We start from the raw sequence: 12,058 nt of genomic DNA, 5'->3' as shown, positions 1-12,058 counted from the left end.
AACACAGCTGTTATTACAGCGGTAATCTGTCAAGTAATTAGCAACTATGTATACACATTTCAGGAACAAATGATATTAAGAAATTATGTTCACGAAGTTCAAGGTGAAACCATCAAGATACCAAGAGGTAAAGTAACTTTAACAAAATCTGCAGTGCCAACTATTTATCCAAACTTTCCTTCATACTTGACACAGCGCAAGCCATACAGAAGAAAACTAGAGATGAGTGTAAGTTCATTTTTGAATCAAATACAATACTTGCTGCAGTTACGACCATTTAAATTTAAAATTTCAAAGTAACCAAAATCGCACTTAAAACAATTTACAGTTGCTGATGGCATTTTTACTTTTAATGAAAAATTTTTACCATACAGTAGTAAAGTGGTTTTTAAGATAATTACTTGATTTTATTCTACAGCATAGCATAGCTGTGAATTTTGTGTGTGCATTATGATAGTTTTTTTGCATTAAGTCCTACAAAATATTTTTTTTTCTTCATGGCAGGGGAAATTAACTTGCCTTTTTTTTTATCCGCAATTTTTTGGCTCTTCAGGAACATTGGATCTGCTGTAAAACAATTATGGCAGAAAAGTGCTCTATTTGCAGGGCAGGCATCACATGATATTTTATTTCATATCTTTTAAGTAAAACATAAAATTGAAAGAAATACATTTAAGTTTTATTATTAAAGGTATAGAATTGAGAATCGTAACATGAAATTCAGTTAATCTATGTTCACTTAAAGACTTGACTATAATTGTCTGTTTAAAATTACCTTATTGCAGTATAATTTGCAATGTTTATTAAAACTTGGGCACCAGCACAATTCAGAAGAAAAAAATTAAAAAAAAAAAAAGATGAAATATAACACATTACAGATGAAATTCTTTTAAATATTTTGAATGTATTACAATAGGAATAATAATTTTCAAAGTATTTGCTTTTCAATAAAACAAAACCTATGTGAGTTAATTTAATCACTGTTAAGTAAAGCTTTAAGGGAATTTTAATTTCAATCTGAAAAATTCCTTTACACTGGGCTTAGAAAATCCTATTTTATCACACAATGGTTTACAAAGAACGGCCCCAAATTAAAAATATAAACATGTGCAGCCAAAAAATTTCCAGAAAATGAGTGTTACTCTCATGAAGCAGGTAACTACAAATTGCTGTACAAATTATGTAATTTCCATAATGCAGTTATTCATAATAAAAGTTACACACATCAAAATTTAAGCGATAATGGTACTTGTCATTGTTTTCTTTACCGAATAACTACCAGTGGCACTAATGAATTTATGAACACAATTTTCTTTTGCTTCCAAGAGCATTTTTGGGAATGATATGGGAAATATGGACTCTGCCAATTTATTCACATCCTGTGCACACAGCACATAAAAATTATTTTGTAAATTAAATATATATACTTGTTTTATTAAATAAGTACACAAAAATAATTTTATAGACAGTTTATTTTTTACCATTAATTATTTATATTTGTAACATGGGGAGACAACAAAAGTTTTACTTTAATTATTTTGATACTACTACAAATTAAAATTCAACTTACTAGGCTACACCAGACGTTAAATTATTAAGTTATTTGTATTGGGCATATGCATTAACTGAAATAATCCAATAATCACTGATGAAAACATTATATTTAAGAACTAAAAAAATTAATAAATTGTATGTCACCAGTATAGTTTTATATTTAACATTTTTTTATACAAACAACCTAGCTTAATAATTTAATTTACTTATCACACAAACACAATACATTGAGGGTAATTACATGATTAAAACTGGTTAGAAACTTACATGAAACTCACCTTAAAAAAAAATAATTTCTTATTGCTGTAAAAATTATAATGAAATTTTCATGCTTGTAGCTTTTCACAATGAAAACAGCTGCAGCTTTGAAGTTTTACAGTAACAAGCCTGGTATAGAAAATATTTCTGGCACCGTAAATTACATAGAAAAAGTTGCACAAGTTTATTCCATACTAGACAACAACAAACCATGGAAAGGCCTGACTGTTGGATCAGATGATGAAAAGGTAAAACTCTAAATTTTGAAATATTTCAATATTATGTCTGTACATAACAAATAGGCTACTCAGAATTATTTGTTTAGTTAATTTTTATAATAACTGATATAAAAACAATACAGTAATAATTTAACATTAAAAGAAATATTTGCTTCTATTCATAATCTGCACTTAAAAATAAAGATTTTCCTGTATTGGAACATGAAAAATACTTAATGATTATTTCTTATGTAGACACTTCTTGGTTTCTTGGAGTATATTGACACATGGGAATTATCCACCAAATATCAGCCAGAATTGTTTCTTTCACCATCAACAGCCTGTGGAATAAGAGTAATGATAACATCAATCATTGAGTTGTCACATACACTTAATTCTATTGGCTTTCGTTACCTTCTCACATCAAAGGTCAACCAAAACATATTGGAGGTATGTATTATTTAAAAAAAACATTCATTGCTGATTTTTTAAAGCAAATAATAGCTAATTAACTAATCCTTATGTGATGTCTATAGGAAAAGTTCAATATTGCAATTGGAATTTAATTTTTTTGCCTTATAAAATTTTCAATAACTATATTTTAGACCTCAGAAAAAAATGTTATGAAATGCAGGAAAGTAATCAGTGTTGAAAATGAAAAATAGGGACAAATTTATGGACATATCAATTGTAGCATTCCCTGCCTCTGAGCACCTGGTGACGACAGAGAGGGCAGGAGCAAGAGACACTACATGCCAAGGGACAAATTAATTCTAGTGCAGGCTTAGTAATACAAATACACATATTATTTCACTGATTTTTCCAGCACAATTTGATATATTTAAAAACAATCAGCTAGTAATTTTAAAACGTGATAGTTACAATTGCTTATATTACTTCTCTAAAACATATGTTTTGACTTCAGTGAAATTCCATTGAAACATAAAAAATACAGCTTTGGTACTTCATTATAAAAGTTCACAATTTTAAAACATATTACATGGATATAGAATATATGTTTTAATTAAGTGTGGTACTTTGCAATGAGATTTCAATTTAATAAACAAATAATTAAATTGAGGCCATCACTTACAGCATAATAAATAAGTAAATTAAATATAAAAAATCCAACTTAAAACCTTTACACATATCTACATGGTGTATTCTCCACTCTTATGAAGGCAACCATGTGGTTGAAAATTTGAATAATTTTGTTTGTCCCGTTTCCATTTTAATAACTAATAGTTCTGCAACATACACATAAAACTAACCTAACCAATCATTCACTCCATTTCACAGTAATTTTAATGTAGCTAACCTAACGTTTCTACATGTTAAAACAGTATACTACAATAACATAATTTTTAAAAAATATGTCAATAATTTTGATACTGTGAAAATGGTTGGTTAGGTTATATTTAGTAAGCTGCGTTTAAAATACTTAAATAGTGGGTGTGGACAGTTGGTTAGGTTAGTTACATTACAACGATTGAGATATTAAAATAGTCAGTGAGTTAGGCTAACTACAAAAAAAAATAGTAAAATCGTTTAGTTAAGAACCGCCCCTTTAAACTACACATCCAATAGCATTGATCTAATTATTTAATTTTTGCTTCACATAGTGCTTGAAGATTAAGCACAAAAGGAACAACCATTTACCTACCACATTTTATCCCTATTTCAAATTTCTAAACAAGCACAAATGCTGCAAGTAGATGGGTGCACCATACAAGCTCACTACACTCATAGTTTTGAAAACCAAATTTCACAGTGAAGCGATGAAAAGTTGAAAAAACAATTATTTTTCTCTTAAATATCTTAGTAAATCACCAATGTTTTGTGTCCGTAAATTTTAAATTCGGACTTGCTGTAACTGATAATGGAATATGGTATGTAAATTGTATTAGTGGCATGAATAAAATTTACGTTAAGCTTGGAAAGACTGTCGCATATCCCGAGAAATCAGTCGAATAATAACCAAGCGAAAGGTTGTTTATGTTATGCTTGCTATATTAACAAGTAAATCTGTAATTGAAGTACAAAGCTTACCTGCAGGTAAAGTGAAGTAAGGTAAAGTGAGGTCATGACCTCAACTTCACTTTAGTTATTATTCGCCTAATTTCCATTAATCCGAGAATCAACAACATTCACAAACTAAATAGTATAGTTACTGTGATATCAAACCGATAAAAACACAAACAAGCACATCTTTTTTCATCCAGACATAACTTACCTCAAATATTTGCTTACCTTCATATGCAGATTGCTCGCGGCGAAACATAAACGCAGTATAGCTTTTATTTACGTGCCCAAAAGGCACAAAGTTGTGAAATTTACACGTTCTTAACGGAAGACTTGTTCAATATAATTCTTGCAAACAAAAAGCACATAACTAAATACCATACCGACTATTTTATTTTACTTCAATGCGGTTTTCTCACGTTCACCCTCAATGGCAGTGTGTAAAGTGTTACCCTTTCGCTACGCCAGCGCACCTAGCGGCAGAATTTTTCCCTGTGCCAAACTCGCCCATAAGAAAACCCGTTTTCTTCCTAACCTGTAGTAGAATTAACCTTAATTAAGCGGACGGGTTCGCTCCAAGGAGAAATATGACGCGGCGAGACCTCGTGGACATAGAGAAATTACACACACTCACTATTTGTGTGCTATGAAAGATGATTTTTTTCTGCAATTTAAATTGTAATATACAAAAAGGGTATTGAAAATTGAAACAAATATGGCGACACTATAAACTGTCAGGATCTTTATTTTTTTCTTACTCTCTACTTAGTTCCTTACAATAGAAAAACTTAATGGCTTCTAATAATGCGTTGCAATTTTTGCTTTTAAAGCGTGTTTTTTTTAGTTTTTCTTAACTCAGAATCGAGATAAAATATCCAATTGTGAATCTAAACCATCCTCACTATTTGTGTGGCTATGAAACATGATTTTTTTTCTGCAATTTAAATTGTAATATACAAAAAGGGTATTGAAAATTGAAACAAATATGGCGACGCTATAAACTGTCAGGATCTTTATTTTTTTCTTACTCTCTACTTAGTTCCTTACAATAGCAAAACTTAATGGTTTCTAATAATGCGTTGCAATTTTTGCTTTTAAAGCGTGTTTTTTTTTAGTTTTTCTTAACTCAGAATCGAGATAAAATATCCAATTGTGAATCTAAACCATCCTCGAATCCCCGTGAACTCACACACAAAATTTCATCAAAATCGGTCCAGCCGTCTAGGAGGAGTTCAGTGACATACACACGCACACAAGAAATATATATATAAAGATTAGTTGTAAGTGACATTATCAGTGTAAAAATTATTTCATGTTTTATGTCTTACGAACTATATACAAGATGTATAGTTATGTAAATATAGGAAGATTAATGAATGACGTGTTTTGGTTGCTGTAACCATCGTAAGTTAAACTATAGTGACTTTGTTTTCTATTCAGTCTGCAGCCTAGTTCTTTGTTTGTAGTATTTATGTGTAATAATAATTTTTTTAATGAGCTGCAATGATACATATTTTCTGGTATTGTTCTTTGTGATTAGTTTTGGGACAGCGAGTAACCTGAATTTTTCTCTGTTTACAGATATTTTTTGAGGTTTACTCACTATGTATATTGCATTAAACATAAGAGTCCCAAGAATGCATGAGTGGAAGTTTAGTTGAATTTGTACGAAGTTTAATAAACATTTTTACCGTTGTTCACACAACAGTGTTTAACTGTCTCATTCTAGCCTTTACCACCACCACACACTTCCACTACAAAGCCACATGAGATGAGGAATAAAAGGGGGAGATAGAGAATTATCTTTTTATTTTGGCCATTTTTATTACTTTTTTTGCAATTGTTTGTGTGTCTACAACATTATTGCATGAAGTTCGAATTTTGTGTGTTTTTTCACATTTTAAACTTTGGTTCTGCCTATGAAATGATGTCTCGTTGATTCTACGTCCGTGTCAGCCCGGTGAACTATGGTTCAACACCGGCAGCTGTACGCGAGGTTTTTGTCTTGAACCTGTCCCGGAAATTTGTCATCTTCAGCTAAGGCCGTTATTTATAATTTCATGAACTTTCTTAATTAATTGTTTGCCATCCAACCTTTTAGTCACATTATGCCTACAAAAGACATTTGTTAACGAACTAATTTTTTTAAATTATTTTTACTTTTGTTTTTATAGAAGCTTATTATCTACGTGTGAAATTCAAATACTCAATTACTCATATGTCTATTTAAGAACATAATTTTACTATTTAATATATAATCAAATAATATACAAAGTATACCTGGGCTAGCGATTGTTACTTTTGTAATTGGCAGCCGTCTGCAAGAGAATCCATCTCCTTGTTTGGCCGGGCCATTCAGGACGCGTTTACTTCCGCACTGGATGGCTATAATTTGTGTGTATACAGTAGACATATACCTGATATAAACCCAACCAACCAGGAAACGTAGACAATGCTTGAACACACAGCTGGTATGAAAATCTTTTCAATATAAATATATAGCTCTACCAAAATATTATTTCATTTAGGTACTAGAAAAACCACGTAAATATATGAGTAAAATATTTTTCATAAAAAATTAAGAAAGTTTTATACAGTATATTTCAAAGCACTACCAATTTATTGACATAAACACTTGTCCCAATGCAATTTGTGATTGGAACCTTTACAACTATTCAATAAGCTTTCTTCGCATAAGTGCCGAATTATGTCCTGTAGATTATTTACCCCCATTGGTGATTGAAGAAGAATTGGGTAGGGTAAAGGGTGTTACATCTGTGTCATGTGTCATGTATCTCGTCTCAAATTTTACAGGGTTAAAAATAATTCCTGCTATCTATTTAACATTTGCCACTGTTGTCCTGTCCAAAATGTTTACAAACTTCATTGGGTTGTTGTTGTTCGTAAACAATCGTCACGTGATCCCGGGCCGTTGAGAAAAGGGAGGGAAGCGAGCACCGAGGGGGCCCGAACGAGTTTAGAGTTTTGTTCTTGCAAATGCTATTAGAATTCGCTGGAAACCTATCAAGTTATGATTTCCACGCAGATTGAGTTTACAGTTGTTGACATGGTAACATTTACAGTCTTTATTTTTCTTTAATTGTAGGGTTTGCCAAATTTTTCACTGAGCAATGGGCCCTTTGTTTCCCTCGACGGCTCTGCGGTGATTCTTTGCAAGCTACATTTGGAAAATGGTTACGACACTGTAAATACTTTTTTTTTGTTAATGGAACTGAGATTATCGTGTAAAATGACAGATATTTGTAAATTTGTACTTTTACATGAAAACAACTCAATCGCTACAAAACAATTGTTAGCAATATTACGGGGTTCGGATTCTTGCTCGGGCATTTATACATTGGTTAAAGTTATTTGTTATCTTTCCCGGAATAGCTTTCAAATATAACTGCGCACATTAATAAGCATGACATATATAATATCGCATTTACTTCCCATGGTTTAAAATAATTATGATTTTACTAAACATAAATCGATATTTAAATATTTATGTAAGCACGAATATATATCTTAATATATATAAATCTCGTGTCACAATGTTTGTCCTCAATGGACTCCTAAACCACTTAACCGATTTCGATGAAAATTGGCATTTATGTGTAATTGTTTCCAACTTGAGAGATAGGGTAGTTTTTATTTCGATTAATGGTCTTAATCTAATAATTTTAGAGTTTTCAAATGTAATGTATGTATGAGTTGGCAGAAAATCACCACGGCAACGGCTGTAGCATTGTTGATGCTTCATTCGTCTCCATGGCAACGACTATTTCATTGTTAGTGTAGTCCTCATCACTCATTAAATACAGACCACCAATTTTTAGATATATACAGGTAAATAACTATACACTGGTAGAACAAAGTCAGTCGGGATTTGAAAGTGATATAAATTATTCAAATTAAGAAGACAATTACTAACTACATCTGATTTCTAAAAAGGTCCAGTGAACTCTTTACCAAGTCAACCGATTTCGATGAAAATTGGCATTTATGTGTAATTGTTTCCAACTTGAGAGATAGGGTAGTTTTTATTTCGATTAATAGTCTTAATAATTTATAATTAAAAATGGCATTTATGTGTAATTGTTTCCAACTTGAGAGATAGGGTAGTTTTTATTTCGATTAATAGTCTTAATAATTTATAATTAATAATAAACTGATTATCAATGTTGATTGTTTAAGCCCGGGAAACAGTGGGTACTTCGTCTCCATGACAACGTTGCGTGCTTGAGAGTCGGGAAACCATCGGTGCTATTCGTTTTTTCTTCGGTACATTACAAAGCATTGTATTAAGTTTTTGTCAAAATTAATTAATTTTCATTTTATTTCATTTATTATAACTGTAAATAGGAGATTTGGTCTCATTTTCCCCCCCATAAATACAACCGTGCGAAGCCGGGTCGGGCAGCTAGTATATATATATATATATATATATATATATATATATATATATATATATATATATATACATATATATATATATATATATATATATATATATACATATATATATATATATATATATATATATATATATATATACAGTATTTTTTTTCCAAAAACGTACTTCATATATGAAACAATAACAATAGAAATGTGTTGTAAACATTTACAATGGTTTTCTTGTGGTATTACATTTGTTTTCCAAAGGAATAATTTGTAAAAGTTCAGAAAATAATAATTGTCTGTGCACCGGTGTTTTCTGTTAAATTTGAGACCCGTTACATAACCCCTAGCTCCTGGTTTGCGTGTCTGCTGCCACCCCCTGCCTATACATTCACCCGCCTGGCTCCAGCCCTCGCTGTGGCGTTATGGGAGGGGTGTGTTGCGTGTCTGCTCCCGCGGTTAACAAACAACAGGGTATAAAGCAGGCGCTTGGCGCTGAAGCAGGGGACGACAGAATAAAAAAAGGAAAAAAGGGGATGACAGTTGACTTTTTATGGCTTTCTGTTAGCGAAGCAAGTCGAGGCGTGGACGTCCTGCGTTAAGCCCTCCGGGCTCACTTGCAAGGCTGCTCCTCCCTGGACGATCCTGCCATCTTGCGGTCATCTTTGGTGGCTTCCAGACCACTGGCTGGAGACAGGGGAATAAAAGGATTACCGTGATCGAAGACTTTAAGCTGAGTGCACAATTGAAAGAAATAACGATAATTGTAGGTCGTGCGCACAAGATTTGACCGCCATGTTTTTAAACCTTCTGACTCAAAACAGCGCATAGGACGGGCGTGTGCATGGCAGACGGATCGGTTATTCCTGTCACGGACGCAGGGTGCGAAGGGACTGAAGAACTGTTTATTCTTATAAATCATATTGTGGCAAGAATTTGTTGAAATATTAGGTACAATGCTTATGTGCAATTCCTGTTTGAAACGTTAATGCTATTTATTATATAAAAATAGTCACTAGCAATTAATGTAAATAAAAAATAAGAATTTTTCGTGGTTAAAATAGTTAGCTAAAATTTTTACATTACCCTTATTAATAAATTACTGGTCACATGTCACAGGATAATCATTTGGTAGTTAATGTAGTTGTATGCTAGCACTACCAACATATGTCGGACACATCACGAAATTTCATCGGCTGAAATCAAGAGTAAGATTTAAATTTCGAACCGTTTCCGCACAGGTCGCGCGCACAGTCGTGTCTATGCACTCGCTTGTGTGTGTGTAGTGTGTCGCCGCGCAGGCTCGCGGGATGACCCTCATGCACAGGAACCTGAGATACTCGCCTTGTTCTCTGGCGCACGATGAACTACACACCGGAGCCGTCAGCAAGGAGGGGGGGCAATACGACACACAAACATTTTTTTGTTGGTGAGGGGGGGGGGGGGATATTTTAGAACACTTGAGTGGGAAATAAGAAAAAAATAAATAAACACAAAATCTAAAATAAAATTATCAGTTCACATTAACTGCCTCTAGACAATGTTACGACGATCATTATCTTTATGTTATATTTGCATTTTAAAAAAGTTTTGAAAAACTAATTTTCAAACATTTTCTGGGTAAGGACCAACCTGTTGGACACTATCAGATGCAAAGTCCTTGATACGTAATGTTTTGTATGGGGGGGGGGGGGGGTTGTAACGATTACTGGTTTATGGGGATGTAGGAGAGTGCGCCGTCATCATTGGAGAAGACGGGTGTGTACACAAATAAGTCCCGTTCTACCTTCCGACCGGTTCGCATGTGATAGGGTCATTTACATTCTGTAATGCTGTAGTAGATTTAATGTCCTTTGGGGCGTGTCAAAACTACCTATGATACAATCGTCCGATATACTGCCTCTCTCCACTTAAATAAAATATTCCTACTCTTGCAAAATTAGGTGGGGACTCATATTGGAGGACGCAAAAGTGGATAAAGGCCCAGCTACAATTGCAATGTCCTAAACTGCATCCAACGGACACTGATCACTGATTGGCCAACGTGACTCTGACGTCATGCGTGGTGTGGGCGGTGTTCGGAATCTCCCTGGTCCGAATACATTGGTCAACTTGAACTTTTGTCCTAATCTGTGTCCTTTGGTACCATGTAATAATGAAACTTTGTGATATGTGCTGTTTCCCGTTCCCGTTTTAAAAGGTAAACAGAAAATAACAGACATTTATAAGAGTTTACGTTAGTCTTACAGAATCAATAAATATTATTATTGATCTCCCACAAATTTCACAAGTTAATTAAATATTCAAAACTTAGTTGCGTAAACATTTACAATGATATAAAATAGTATTAAAAAACAATAGAAAAACAATTGTTTTGGCGCTGTATATTTACTGCGCGCTGGTTTAGAAATCAGTAGGTATAGTCGGACATCTGACATCACAATTGTAGGACAGAGCTGTTATTTGTATGACAATGTGAGGTTAAGAACTCGGACCGCCCACAGGTTCGGATTGTTGTAGACGGGCCTTAAGGGGATTTAACCCCTCCTGACGTTATTGAGAAAATATGCGAGATCTCGGAGAAAGGTAGTAACTATGTTATTTGGGTGATGCACGGTGAACTGTTACAACACCTGGAATCACAAACCAGAGCTAGTGATGCATTTTGAGAATTATATTGTAACTGTCCAAAACCCTTTGTTGTATACTTAATTTTTTTAGACACAAAAATTCTTAATATATTTAATTTTAAAAATTTACAACCCCTTCCCCCGTCGGAATAAATTCTTCTATCCGCCACTGGGGATAAATTAAATGACTAGAGACCTGCCAAACTCACTTTTTTATTTGGTGACAGGAAAAAAGGCAAATGTATTGTCTTGTCATTGGATTACGATTTATTTGACACGCCTTGCATAAAACCGGAAAGAAGACGCAACGTGGCCTCAGCCAATAAACACATGGCATTGCTTTTGGTTATGTATACTTTTGTGGAGGCTAGCCTGGCGAAAGAAAATAATAATTTGTGCGGTTTTTTTTGTTTTGTTTTAGAAATTGCTTATGGCCAAACACCCTTGAACAATATCATATTTCAAAACGAAATAGGCCTATATCAGTACACACAGAAACTTCCTGAGTTTAAAAACTAAACCTAAAGATAAAATATTCTTAAATATTAAACCTGTAATTGATTAAATTTGTATATGTAATATTGTTACTTTCATTAAGAATACTAAGGATGCATAGGGGAAGTCCGGGCAAAGCGCATAGGCTGGGTAAAACGAATAAAGGCAGTATTAACTGAACGACAACAGATGGCTCTAGCCTACTAGCCCAGGATGTGGAGCTAGCTATTGGCCCTCGAAGGAACTCGGTACGAGATGGACATCAACAGGAACGGCGCATACAGATAATTACAAAAGATTTTGCAAGATTTGTAAAGATTTTATAAAGGTGAGTTGTTTAAAACTACTCAAGAAGTTTTAACAACAGAATAATTATTACTGTATCATATGATACCCATATAATGGCCTACATGTATATCATATAACGTAAATAGTAACGTGTCAGTAAATTTTATTTACTCTCATTGTTCTGTAACGGCT

General features: G+C 33.3%; 1 long non-coding RNA gene across 1 annotated transcript; it reads right to left on the bottom strand.

Annotated features, from left to right (window-relative positions):
• Positions 1-1,454: 1,454 nt before the first annotated feature.
• On the bottom strand, positions 1,455-4,598 carry LOC134540539 (uncharacterized). The gene is made up of 2 exons (XR_010076455.1): positions 4,281-4,598; positions 1,455-2,371 (listed from the first exon to the last, which is right to left on the bottom strand). It is a non-coding gene; the product is annotated as an uncharacterized LOC134540539 (long non-coding RNA).
• Between the last annotated feature and the right edge of the window lie 7,460 nt (positions 4,599-12,058).

This window comes from Bacillus rossius, chromosome 1, assembly GCF_032445375.1.
Source record: "Bacillus rossius redtenbacheri isolate Brsri chromosome 1, Brsri_v3, whole genome shotgun sequence".
In the NCBI taxonomy this organism is placed as follows: domain Eukaryota; kingdom Metazoa; phylum Arthropoda; class Insecta; order Phasmatodea; family Bacillidae; genus Bacillus; species Bacillus rossius.
This window is presented reverse-complemented; position numbering and strand designations above follow the sequence as displayed.